This window comes from Giraffa tippelskirchi, chromosome 8 (genome assembly GCF_054371585.1).
Source record: "Giraffa tippelskirchi isolate mGirTip1 chromosome 8, T2T-mGirTip1v1.2.pri, whole genome shotgun sequence".
NCBI classification, from domain to species: Eukaryota; Metazoa; Chordata; class Mammalia; order Artiodactyla; family Giraffidae; genus Giraffa; species Giraffa tippelskirchi.
The window spans coordinates 35,296,730-35,309,404 of record NC_137282.1 but is presented as its reverse complement, the minus strand read 5'-3'; the positions used below and the strand labels follow the sequence as shown (position 1 = coordinate 35,309,404).

At 38.9% G+C, this 12,675-nt stretch overlaps 1 protein-coding gene across 3 annotated transcripts in view; it reads left to right on the top strand.

The window, feature by feature from the left end:
- The window catches only part of LOC145518182 (uncharacterized), a 429,574-nt gene that overhangs the window by 102,475 nt on the left and 314,424 nt on the right, over window positions 1–12,675 (top strand). Inside the window, exon 1 of one of the 3 annotated variants that reach the window (XM_081522001.1) lies at window positions 10,096–10,252. The exons of the other annotated variants lie outside the window; for them this stretch is intronic. The gene's annotated coding sequence lies outside the window, so the exon portion shown is untranslated. Of the gene's footprint in view, window positions 1–10,095; window positions 10,253–12,675 lie in introns of those variants that run through there. 3 annotated transcript variants of the gene reach the window in all.

The window sequence follows — 12,675 nt, the reverse complement described above, 5'->3', positions numbered from 1 at the left end:
TAAGATTTGGATTTCAGACAGGAGATGTCTTTTAGACTTTTAAGTGGAGAAGTCTAGTAGATATTTATATGATTCTGGAATTCAGAAGAGATATAAGGACTTCAGGTAACAATTTATGAGGTACCAAATGTACAGGTAGCATTTGAAACTGAAATTGGATACAGTTACCTAGAGCCTAAATATGGATGGATAAGAGAGGAGGTAAGAAATCAATCCTGGGGTACTCCACTGTCCAGAATTTGGAAAGATGAGGGGTAAGGTACACAGACATTATTTCCTTATCTCTCTTGACTGACTTATTGATATCGCTTATTTTCTCTCTCATCATGGATATGGTGAATTTCTGGGTATTATCTCTGTTGATGTCTTTCTTCAACTTCCTAATTGGTAATCAGAATGAATCATCCTTGAATTTATATAGGAATTAATTGCCTTCTGTTTATTTATTTATTTATTTTTTTAATTTTTTAATTAGTTTATTTATCTATTTTTTAACTTTACAATATTATATTTGTTTTGCCATACATTGACATGAATCCACCATGGGTGTACATGTTTTCCCCTTCCAGAAACCCCCTCCCACCTCCCTCCCCATCCCATCCCTCTGAGTCATCCCATGATTTTTAAAATTTCTTTTCCAATAACTGTTAATGATATAATTAAATTGAAATATGTGACTTAATCTTTATAAAGTAGGTAAATTTGAGGGGGAAATTCTAAATCTTCAATATTGGGGAAAAATATTGTGCATAAAGTAGATTTCCATGCAGACACCGATGGTCCATTCCCGACTGATACACTTTACACAGTAGGTGAAAGTTGTGCAGTACTAGCGAAGTATACTCATGAGAATAATACAACTCATGATTTTTTGACCTGAAATCTACCACCATAGGCAGGCCCTTTTCAATAAATCCATGAATTCATTGAAATTGTGTGCAATATTTTGTGTTTGATGGCATTTTTTCAGCAGAGAAGGGGTACATAGCTTCTTCATACTCTTAAAGAAAACCCTAAACTCTAAAACACTATAAGCCATTTTAAATTCTACGTTTCTTCCAAGTGTAGGCCCCTGAAAGCTTTAGAAAGTCAGTTTTATATTCAGTAGACATTGAGGATAAGGGTTAAAAAAGGCTAAGAATTCAATCCTTCCTGAATTTCAGCAGCAGATATGTTCTGAAAGAAGCGTGGGGAATAAAAGATTAGATTCCACGTGAAGGTGAGCACAACGTCAGTCCTGGTATTTTGTGTGTTACCACTTTGTTTTTCATTTTTTCTTTTTGAAAAAGGGCTTAAGTTTTTCTTTAGTTGATTTTAGGAGAGCATCCCCAGTAAATATGGTAGAAGGTGAGAAATTGTTTTGCAAAATAATAAACTTTACAAAATGCTCCAGGGTCTAAAAAACATTGCTTGATTCGTCTTAACAGTGCCCACATTGCAGGGTAGGGGGACAGCTTGAGCTTGAATGGAGAGTTTAAGTCCTGACCAAGAGATCAAAAAGTGGATAGGACAGAAATAAAATGCCTGTATCTCTGATGATTGGTCCATCCTGCATTAACATGGATATTTGTTATGTGCTTTGCACTCAAGGGAGTCTTCTGCTATGTAGATATTTATTGCCAGTGTTTTCAGAATTTCATCAAAAATTGCACATGGTAAGCACAACTTCAAATAGTTATTCTTTTTGGAAAACACATTCTAACTTTATGGCTAATTTGCTCTTTTGGAAGACAGTTATGCCTGACTTTACCTCATTTTAAAAAGAATTTCCAGTTTTAGAAATCTCTGTTTGAACCCAGTGACTAGAGCCCTGGAACTTGTATTTGTCACAGCAGCACAACGTGACTCCTGAGCCTGCTGCTTACTAGATTTCATAACGATAAGCTAGCTGCTTCAGTACACAGACTTGAGATGCTGTCTTTGAAGACCTCTGTGTTTTCAGTCTTTTATAAAATTAGTCACTTTTAACAATCCAGGGTTTTTTTTAAGCACTAAATTTGACTATACTCTTTGAAAGTTCTCTAAAATTTTTATTGTATTTTCATTTCTTTATAATCTAAGGCCTTTAAAACTCAAAACTTCATGAATAAATTTATCTGAGGAAATTCTGTTTCTTAACCATCGGGATTCATGGATATTCTGACATGGAAGTAAACACATACATAGAATCCAAAGAACTTAAAATACTTAAAGAACAAATATCATTGATAAATTAAAATAGTGTCTTAATCTTGACTACTAATAACCAGTGTGAGAACCACAGGTTAACCCTTTAAGTGGGCCTTGGAATGCGTGCTATAATCTAAAGCTAACTTGTTTTGTAATATGATCAACAGTCTTACAAAATAGAAATACATGAAAAAGAAATTCACCCACCTGAGTACTGTCTTGAAGTCATTTATAATAATGAGCCCTCAGAGGTCTTTTTCTGAATGTTCTCTAATGGATTTTCATTCAGAAGTAAATGATTCGGCAGATGGAATATTTTCATTCTTTATTTAGTATACCATATTTCAGAATTTTTGTTGCTATGATTTCTTTACCATTTTTAGTAGAGAGTGGCAGCTATGGAATTAATTAATGTGCACTCACCTTTGAGCCAAATAACACTTGAAATGGAAATGTGGAAATAATACCACCTATATTCACTTATTTAGCCAAATGAGATATTTAGAACAATGCCAAAAATGGAAGTTAAGCAGAAAAAAAATAAAAATTCTCTAAGCAGACAAAATATTCATTAGAAAGCCATTATACTGCATCTTCCTGCTTTTCTGTGAGAATCTTTTGAACAAATGGTTTGTATAACAGCACATGTTTTGCAGGTGCCGAATGGATCATACTTTATAACTGATGCTAAGGGATCCCTTCAGTTGACCTCCTAGTCCACAGAAAATGAACTCCAAAGGCATTTAAGGAGATTAGGGAAAGGGTCTGCTAGAGAAACATGTCTATAGTGGGGCTGGGGAAGGGAGAAAAATTCATAGCCTGAGAACAAGGAGAAAAATGAGAAAAAAATTTATAAAAAGCAAGAAATACATCTAAGAACCACAAAACCAAAACAGTTTCGGACTACTTAATAAAGCTTAAAAACATGCTAATGGCACTGAAAATAGCACAGAATAAAAATATATGCCACAGAGATGTTCTTGGTTCACACTAAAATTTAATTATAGTCAGTGTTTCTATTTAAGCCAAAGAGAAGTAATTAATACAAATGATTCGTGTACTGAGAATCAGCCTATCCTTAATGCAAATAGCCAACTTGATAGACAGATAGATTAGATTTTCTCTAAGGTCAGCCATATATATTTCATGTCAGTGCTGTGTAAAACAGTGTAAGCATGTATGTAATTTAAAAGGTTCTGGTAGTCACATTAAAATAAATACAATAAAATAAGTGAAATTACTTTCAGTAATAAATTTTATTTAGTGTATATATCCAAAATGCTATCATTTCGATATATCGGTTCAGTTCAGTTGCTCACTCATGTCTGACTCTTTGTGACCCCATGGACTGCAGCACACCAGTCTTCCCTATCCATCACCAACTCCTGGGGCTTTCTCAAACTCATGTCCATTGAGTCAGTGATGCCATCCAACCATCTCATCCTCAGTCATCCCCTTCTCCTCCTGCCTTCAATCTTTCCCAGAATCAGGGTCTTTTCTAGTAAGTCAGTTCTTCGCATCAGGTAGCCAAAGTATTGGAGTTTCAGCTTCAGCATCAGTCCTTTCAATGAATATTCAGGACTGATTTCATTTAGGATAGACTGGTTGGATCTCCTTGCAGTCCAAGGGACTCTCAAGAGTCTTCTCCAACTCCACAGTTCAAAAGCATCAATTCTTCGTCGCTCAACTTCCTTTTTGGTCTAACTCTCACATCCATATAGGACTACTGGAAAAACGATAGCTTTGACTAGATGGACCACTGTTGGCAAAGTTATGTCTCTGCTTTTTAATATGCTGTCCAGGTTTGTCATAGCTTTTCTTCCAAGGAGCAAGTGTCTTTTAATTTCATGGCTGCAATCACCATCTGCAGTGATTTTGGAGCCCCCCCAAAATAAAGTCTGTCACTGTTTCCACTGTTTCACCATCTATTTGCCATGAAGTGATGGGACCAGATGCCATGATCTTAGTTTTCTGAATGTTGAGTTTTGGGCCAACCTTTTCAATCTCCTCTTTTACTTTCATCAAGAGACTTTAGTTCTTCTTCGCTTTCTTCCAAAGCGTGGTGTTATCTGAATATCTGAGGTTATATATTTCTCCCAGCAATGTTGATTCCAGCTTGAGCTTTATCCAGCCTGACATTTCACATGATGTACTCTGCATATAAGTTAAATAAGCAGGGTGACTATATACAACTTTGATGTACTCCTTTCCCGATTTGGAACCAGTCTGTTGTTCCATTTTCAGTTCTTACTGTTGCTTCTTGACCTGCATACAGATTTCTCAGGAGGCAGGTGGTGTGGTATTCCCATCTCTTTAAGAATTTTCGTTTGTTGTGATCCACACAGTCAAAGGCTTTGGCGTAGTCAATAAAGCAGAAGTAGATGTTTTTCTGGAACTCTGGTGCTTTTTCCATGATCCAAGGGATGTTGACAGTTTGATCTCTGGCTGCCTTTTGTAAATCCAGCTTAAATATCTGGAAGTTCACGATTCATGTACTGTTGAAGCCTGGCGTGGAGGATTTTGAGCATTCGTTTGCTAGTGTGTGAGATGAGTGCAATTGTGCAGTAGTTTGAACATTCTTTGCATTGCTTTTCTTTGGGATTGGAATGAAAACTGACCTTTTCCAGTCCTGTGGCCTCTGCTGAGTTTTCCAAATTTGCTGGCATATAGAGTGCAGCACTTTCACAGCATTATCTTTTAAGATTTTAATAGCTCAACTGGAATTCCATCACCTCCACTAGCTTTGTTCGTAGTGATGTTTCCTAAGGGCCACTTGAGTTCTCATTATAGGATGTCTGGCTGTAGGTGAGTGATCACATCATTGTGCTTATCTGGGTCATGAAGATCCTTTTTGTATAGTTCTGTGTTTTCTTGCCACCTCTTCTTAATATCTTCTGCTTCTGTTAGGTCCCTACCATTTCTGTCCTTTATTGTGCCCATCTTTGCATAAAATGTTCCCTTGGTATCTCTAATTTTCTTGAAGAGATCTCCAGTCTTTCCCATTCTATTGTTTTCCTCTATTTCTTTGCACTGATCACTGAGGAAGGCTTTCTTATCTCTCCTTGCTATTCTTTGGAACTCTGCATTCAGATGGGTATATCTTTCCTTTTATCCTTTGCCTTGAGGTTCTCTTCTTTTTTCAGCTATTTGTAAGGCCTCCTCAGACAACCATTTTGCCTTTTTGCATTTCTTTTTCTTGTGGATGGTCTTGATCACTGCCTCCTGTACAATGTCGCGAACCTCCATCCATAGTTCTTCAGGCACTCTGTGTATCAGATCTAATCCCTTGATTCTATTTGTCGCTTCCATTATATAATAGTAAGGGATTTGATTTAGGTCGTACCTGAATGGTCTGGTGGTTTTCCCTACTTTCTTCAATTTAAATCTGAATTTGGCAATAAGGAGTTCATGATCTGAGCTGTTCAGTTCATGATCTGTTTAGTTGTCCCACCCACATTTCATCAGCTCACTTGGCACATGCAGCTAGTGGTTACAGGATTGGAAGGTGCTGTCCCATATGCATGTCTGGGTGAGATTCTAAAGCCCAAGTAAAAATGCAATATCAATAACAAGAATTCAAGGTTGGAAGAATTAGATATATTTATAAAGGACCTGTCATATGCTCACAGTTGAGTGAATGAAGCATTACTGTTTCTGTACAAAATCATTTACATTTTTAAAGAAATATTTTAATTTTGTATAAATTTCATTACTTTAAGACATACTGCCCATAGACTTGATGCAGAAGATGTTAATATAGGTGAAAAATGTCAGGTGATAGTGAAGCAATGTATATCTTCTCTACAAAAGAAAATTGTAGAGAATGTGAATTATTTGACATAATTATTCAGAAGGTCTACAGCTGTTTAATTTTTTGGCGGGAGGGACTAACTTCAAGGGAACAGTAAAAGATGATGTCTTAAATGTAAAATTGTACATTTATATTTATATTGTTTTATTTAGAAGTAAGAAGCTGTTTGATTAATGATTAACTTTGTTAAAAGGGAAAATATTTCATTCTGCCTTTAAACTGGGAAAATATATAATCAAATCCTTAATATATGGTATCTTGTATGTTGACTTTTAAAAATACATTTCTGGACATGTTTGTGATAAGCGAGTTACTTTCAGTTCTCTCACACATAGTGTGCTTTTCCTATTGAACGAAATTTTGCAAATAACTGTTTTGAATTATCCGTGGTAGAAGTTGCCTGTAATTCAGTTGTGAATTTGCCTCTTGTAACATTACCTAGTTATTTCATGTATTGGCTTTAGCATAAAACTTTGCAAGACAGAAACTAACATTAATGTTTCCCTAAAAAAAATGGTTTTTCTAAAAGTGCTTCTCTTTGTTTCCTACTTCATAAATCCTGGAAATGTTTTTTGTAAATAATGCCCTCAAACATAATATTTGCAGTATTAAAAGTTAAAAAGATTGTTTTCTTTACATGAACAGTAAATTTTATCATCTTACATATGCGTAGATTTCTAGATAAATCCATTGTATGCTTTCCAAAATACATATTTTATATTTATTGTTATATTTGATTCATATTTCATTTTGGGGGATCTGCAGTGCCTTCCCTGTTGCCATGCTCTTCTAGACAAGGACAATCAATTGGGAGGTTGAGTGACTTACCCACAGTGGCTTCTTAGCAATAGAACTTGAGCCAAAACCCAGCTTACAAGCCAGAATTTTCTCCGCAACTCCTTAGAGCCAAGTTGCAAAGTATTTTTAGTATTTCCACTCACTCCATGTCATTGAGAGCCAACAAATAATGATTTACATAAGGCGATAAAGCAGTGTATTCTGCAGAGAGAAAACTGGGCTTGGATAGTTTTGGAGAAAGAAACAAACTCTCTTAGATTGACCCCATAATTTGAGCTTCTTCCCAGGAAACTTCTATATGTATTGTTTTTTCTAAGTATGCTTGTAGAGCCTTAATTAGTTTATCTTTTCTGTATTATTTTCCTTCTGAACTTCCTTGGGCAGCGAGTAGCAGTAGAGATAGAAGTTTAACCTTTAGAATCTGGCAGGGATCACTGCTGTCAGACATCAGGAATAGGCTCTCTGCTCAGGGCCACAGGCTTTTGTGATCCAAATAAAATTAAAGTATGAGAAGCACTGCTTTAGAAAGTCCCACTCTGGTCCTCTTAGATGCTCCCCAGGGGCTGAGATACTTCCTGTAGGCAAGGTGGCCCTAGCTTCAAGGAAGGAGCCAAGCCCTCTCTGACTTTGTATACCTGGACCCCAAATTCTGTACTCTAACAGCCCTTAGCCTGCTGCTGGGACCCAATTTGGTTTCTTCTCCAAACCAGTCCTTTCAGCATGGGTCACACCACTGCTGTGAGCTCTTCAAGCTCTGAACTAGCCAAGGGTGATTGTGGTGTGTGTAGACAGTGTGGTGGAGGTGACAGCTGAGACCCCCAGGAATGGATGCGTGTGACTGCTTGTGACACAGGACAGAGTCAGCGGTGAGAAGAGGTGGGCTTTGTCCCCAAGGGTATTCAGGTATCTAGAGATCCAAATTTGAACCTGATCTTCTAGGTTCTGCTGAAGCAGTATTTGTTAGAGTAAGAGTAACTTCATTTAAAATTGATTAACTTAATTTGTTAAATATTTAGATGTATGGTATGTGAACCTTCACTTGTATTCTTCACCTGCATCTGTAAAACTGTTAGAGGCAGACCCCACAAGCACAAGAGAATTTGAATCCTAAATTTACGCAAACACACTCGACAGAGTCCTGCTTCTTTGTGAAGGAGGAGTGATGATGGGACTGGCTTCTTCAGTGCCGCACAGCAAATATCGAGGTAGACATGGGCTGTTTGGCCCAGAGCTAAGATTTATGAAGTGCCTTCTTCCCCACACACGAGCTCTTATCAGTCTTATTTCTCATGGATCTAAAGCCGCTGTTTTGGCCATGTGATAAACGTCGTAGATAGAGGTGGTGAAACATACCTGTTTAGTTTAGGATGGATCATTTCTGGGCTGCCAGTGAGATGTTAACTGCCAGTCAGTCTTAACCTCCAGTTAACTGAGCGAATCTTCATCTGTGACTGAGTAACAGGACCAGGGTGGATGCTGCTGCTGCTGCTGCTAAGTCGCTTCAGTTGTGTCCAACTCTGTGCGACCCCACAGACGGCAGCCCACCAGGCTCCCCGGTTCCTGGGACTCTCCAGGCAAGAACACTGTAGTGGGTTGCCATTTCCTTCTCCAATGCAGAAAAGTGAAAAGGGAAAGTGAAGTCGCTCAGTCATGTCTGACTCGTAGCGACCACATGGACTGCAGCCTACCAGGCTCCTCCGTCCATTGGCTTTTCTAAGCAAGAGTACTGGAGTGGGGTGCCATTGCCTTCTCCGACCAGGGTGGATGACGCAGCCACGTCTTTGAGTTGCCGTCTTACTTCCGGGAGAAAGAAGAGCATGAGGCAGTCTTAAAAGGTGAGGGAAATTCTCTCCTAAGCCCTGGTTCTGATGTGCTGTTGCTTGCATCCGTGCTTTCTCACTCCCTTCTCCTTCCAAATAGGGGGTGGGGGAGATCCTGCTGCCCAAGTGAGGTCCAGAGAATCACCAGGAGAGGAAAGATGCTCCCAGTGAGACAGGAGTTGAGTGGAACATCCAAACTAGAGGAATAACTAGATTTAAGGAAAGCAAGAGATGAAGTCAGGGAGATGAAGCATTCATCAAGCTAACTTGAAGAGAGAAGGGAAGTTCAGCTGCCAAGCAAATCTCTGGGGAGATTGTTTCTGTAAGAGTGTGATGTGTGTGTGTGTGTGTGTGTCTGTGTGTGTTATACATGCTTTTACTTATTTTCTTAGTGTGTTTGGGTGTGTTCACAGAAGCTGCCAAGTGGGGGTCTAAAATCCTGGTGTGGGTGATAATTAATATTTGTGAGCCCAGGGGGAACTTTACCTGAGAGTGACTTCTTGCACAAAAAATCTTTGCAAGTGAAGGCTTTATTTTGCATCTTATAAAGAAATGTTAAATTCTAGTGAAAAAGTCTGTTTCTAGATAAGCTTTCACCAAAAATATTTTGATAAACCTTTCTGTCATCTTGGAATTTTTCTCATACTGAATTGAATTCTCGTTTCAAGGAGTATTTCTAGTTTGAAATAAGATCGTCCCTGTGTGACTATAGCATTAATCAGTGTCATACATTAAGGTATAGAATAACATTTTAAGCATGATTGCTCGATTACGGATTTGTGTAACCCGTACTTGGGTTTGAGGAAAACTTGCTCACTGTTACATCTGGAATTTAAACTTGGAATTTTCGTTTAATTGGGCATTAATTCAAGATGCTTATTATTTTGATTTTCCCCCCACCTATTACACCGTAACCATGAAATTTGGTTCAGGACATTGACTTAGTTTTCCAACTGTAAAAGCATATCATCAGATAAAAAATCAGTTAGATTATTAGACAAGAGAGAATAGCCAATGTTATTGTACCAACTTTTCCCTATAAATTTGAAAGAGACCTCCTTACTGTCTGTACCCACAGAGAGCCACTCCCATCACTCTGCTGAGTTATTTTGTTGTAGAGCTGAAGGTAGAGAATGGTCCAGTAATGTTCAGTGAACACTGACTTAATGGGTACTGGAATCATGCTACTCTGAAATTGTTATATTAGGCAATAAACAGCCTATTTTTTAAACAACCTATTTTCAATGGGCCTTTACATATTTTGAAAAAATGTGCTTCATAACTCTTATAGACAAATGAGGTAGTATGAGTTTCATCTCATTTCTAAAGATTTATTTTGCTTATACATAACAATACATTTTATTAATCTCAATAAATATTGCACAAACCATTTACTAATGTGTGTTACCAGTGATATTATTTTCTAATAATATAATATTTTATACTTTTCTTGTTATTGTCAAATTACTTATTCTTTCAAATTCTTTACCTGTGTAGTTTTACCACTGTGCACTGACAAAATAGATATAAAAATGGCCAATAAACACATGAAAAAGTACTGATTACTGATCAAGGAAGTGCAAAAGAAAATACAATAAGATACTACTACACTCTCTCAAGAACGATAATGATTCAAAAAGACTGTCAGGACCAGGTATATGAATTTTCACTTACTGCTTCTTGGTGTTTGTTGTTGTTTAGTTGCTATGTCATGTCTGACTTTTTTGTGACCCCCTGTACTGTAGCCCACAAGGCTCCTCTGTCCTTGGGATTTGCCAGGCAAGAATCCTGGAGTAGGTTGCTATTTCCTTCTCCAGGGGATCCTCCCAACCCAGAGATTGAACCCACATCTCCTACACTGGCAGGCAGGCTCTTTACCACTGAGCACAAGGGAAGCCCCTTATTTGAGGGAAACCACTTGTTTGGTGCAAGCCTCATATTGGTGGAAATATTTTATAAAGTCGCTTGTGCTTGTTTGGGAAAGCTGTGAACATGCCTACTTTGTGACTCAGCAATTCACTCCCAGTTCAATAACCAGCAGTGGGTGCATATACACCAAAGACATACACCAGCAGGTTATTGGAGCATTGTTTGCAAGCACTGCCAAATATCAAGGATCAGTGGATGCATAAAATGTGGTATGCTGCTGCTGCTGCTGCTGCTAAGTCGCTTCAGTCATGTCCGACTCTGTGCGACCCCATAGACGGCAGCCCACCAGGCTCCGCCATCCCTGGGATTCTCCAGGCAAGAATACTGGAGTGGGTTGCCATTTCCTTCTCCAGTGCATGAAAGGGAAAAGTGAAAGTGAAGTCGCTCAGTCGTGTCCGACTCTTAGCGACCCCATGGACCGTAGCCTACCAGGCTCCTCCGTCCATGGGATTTTCCAAGCAAGAGTACTGGTATAGACTTGATTAAAATTTAGAAACATAATATTGAATGAAAGGAGCCATACACACGAGAGTGCATACTGAATGGGTCTATTTATGGACGTATTTTCAACAGAAGCTAGAGAGTTGGAAGCCTTGATAGTAGTTGCCTTTGGGAAAGAAGGAAGAGTTGGGGATTAAGTGTGTGTGTGCTCAGTCCTATCCAACTGTTTGCAACCCAATGGACTGCAGCAGGCTACTCTGTCCGTGGAGTTTCCCAGGCAAGAATACTGGAGGAGGTTGCCATTTCCTCTTCCGAGGGATCTTCCCAACCCAGGGATTGAACCCATGCCTCCTATATTGACAGGCGGATTCTTTACCATTAGAGCCACCTGGGAAGCCTCCCACCCAATATGGGCCATTTGTAGTGTATTCATATAGGTACCTGCTCTTCACTAATGCACTGAGCTGTACATTGATGCTTTTTGTGCTTTTGTGAATGTGTAAGTTTCCGAGGGCGGTCATAACAAGGTAACTCCCTGATAGCTCAGCTGATAAAGAATCTGCCTGCAATGCAGGAGACCTCGGTTTGATTCCCGGGTTTCAAGATCCCCTGGAGAAGGGATAGGCTACCCACTCCAGTATTCTTAGGCTTCCCTTGTGGCTCAGCTGGTAAATACTCTACCTGCAATGTAGAAGACCTGGGTTTGATCCCTGGGTTGGGAAGATCCCCTGGAAAAGGAAAAGGCTACCCACTCCAGTATTCTGGCCTGAGGAATTATATAGTCCTTGTGGTCACAAAGAGTCAGACACAACTGAGCGACTTTCACTTTCACTTTCAAAACAACAGAAATTTGCTCTCTGAAGGTCTGGAGGGTGGAAATCTGAGCTCTAGAGGTTGTCCACAGAGCTGTGTTCCTTCTGGGGCTCTGGATTGAATCCTCCCTGTCCTCTTCCTAGCTTCTGATTGTGGCTGTTGATCCTTGATGTTCCTTGGCTTGCAGCTGCATCACTCTAGCTTCTGCCTCTGCCGTCACATGGAGTTTTTTGTTTGTGTGTCTATCTTCACATTGTCTTCTCATCAGGGCACTGTCCATATTCTACTATGATGTCATTTCAGGTCACATTCTGAGATGCTTGGGGTTAGGACATCAACATACCTTTTGGGGGGGGATACCATTTAACCCATAACACTCATTCAAAAAAAGAAAAGAAAAAGTTTTAATCTCACCACATAGCTGTTAATTTTACTATATTCACTTTCAGGTTTGTCTCTCTCTATATATGTATCTATTCATAGATCATACTATACACATGATTTTTTTTCACTTAATGCATTTTAAAGATCTGTCAAAATTATCATATATTTGGCATTACATTAGTGCTATATAACATTCCATGTTAGGGATTACATAATTTTTTAGCTAATTTCTTAGTCTTGTACACTGAGGAAATTTCTAATCTCTTTTATTAATATAAGCACTTCTGAGGAGAGTTTCCTAGTATCTCAGTCTTTGGATATAAACTATTTTTTGAAGTAAATTCCTATGTGGAGAAATTTTGCACGGCACTAATGCACGCTTGGCTTCCCTGGTGGCTCAGAATCTGCCTGCAATGTGGGAACCTGGGTTCGATCCCTGGGTTGGGAAGATCCCCTGGAGGAGGGCATGGCAACTCACTCCAGTAGTCTTGCCTGGAGAATCCCCATGGA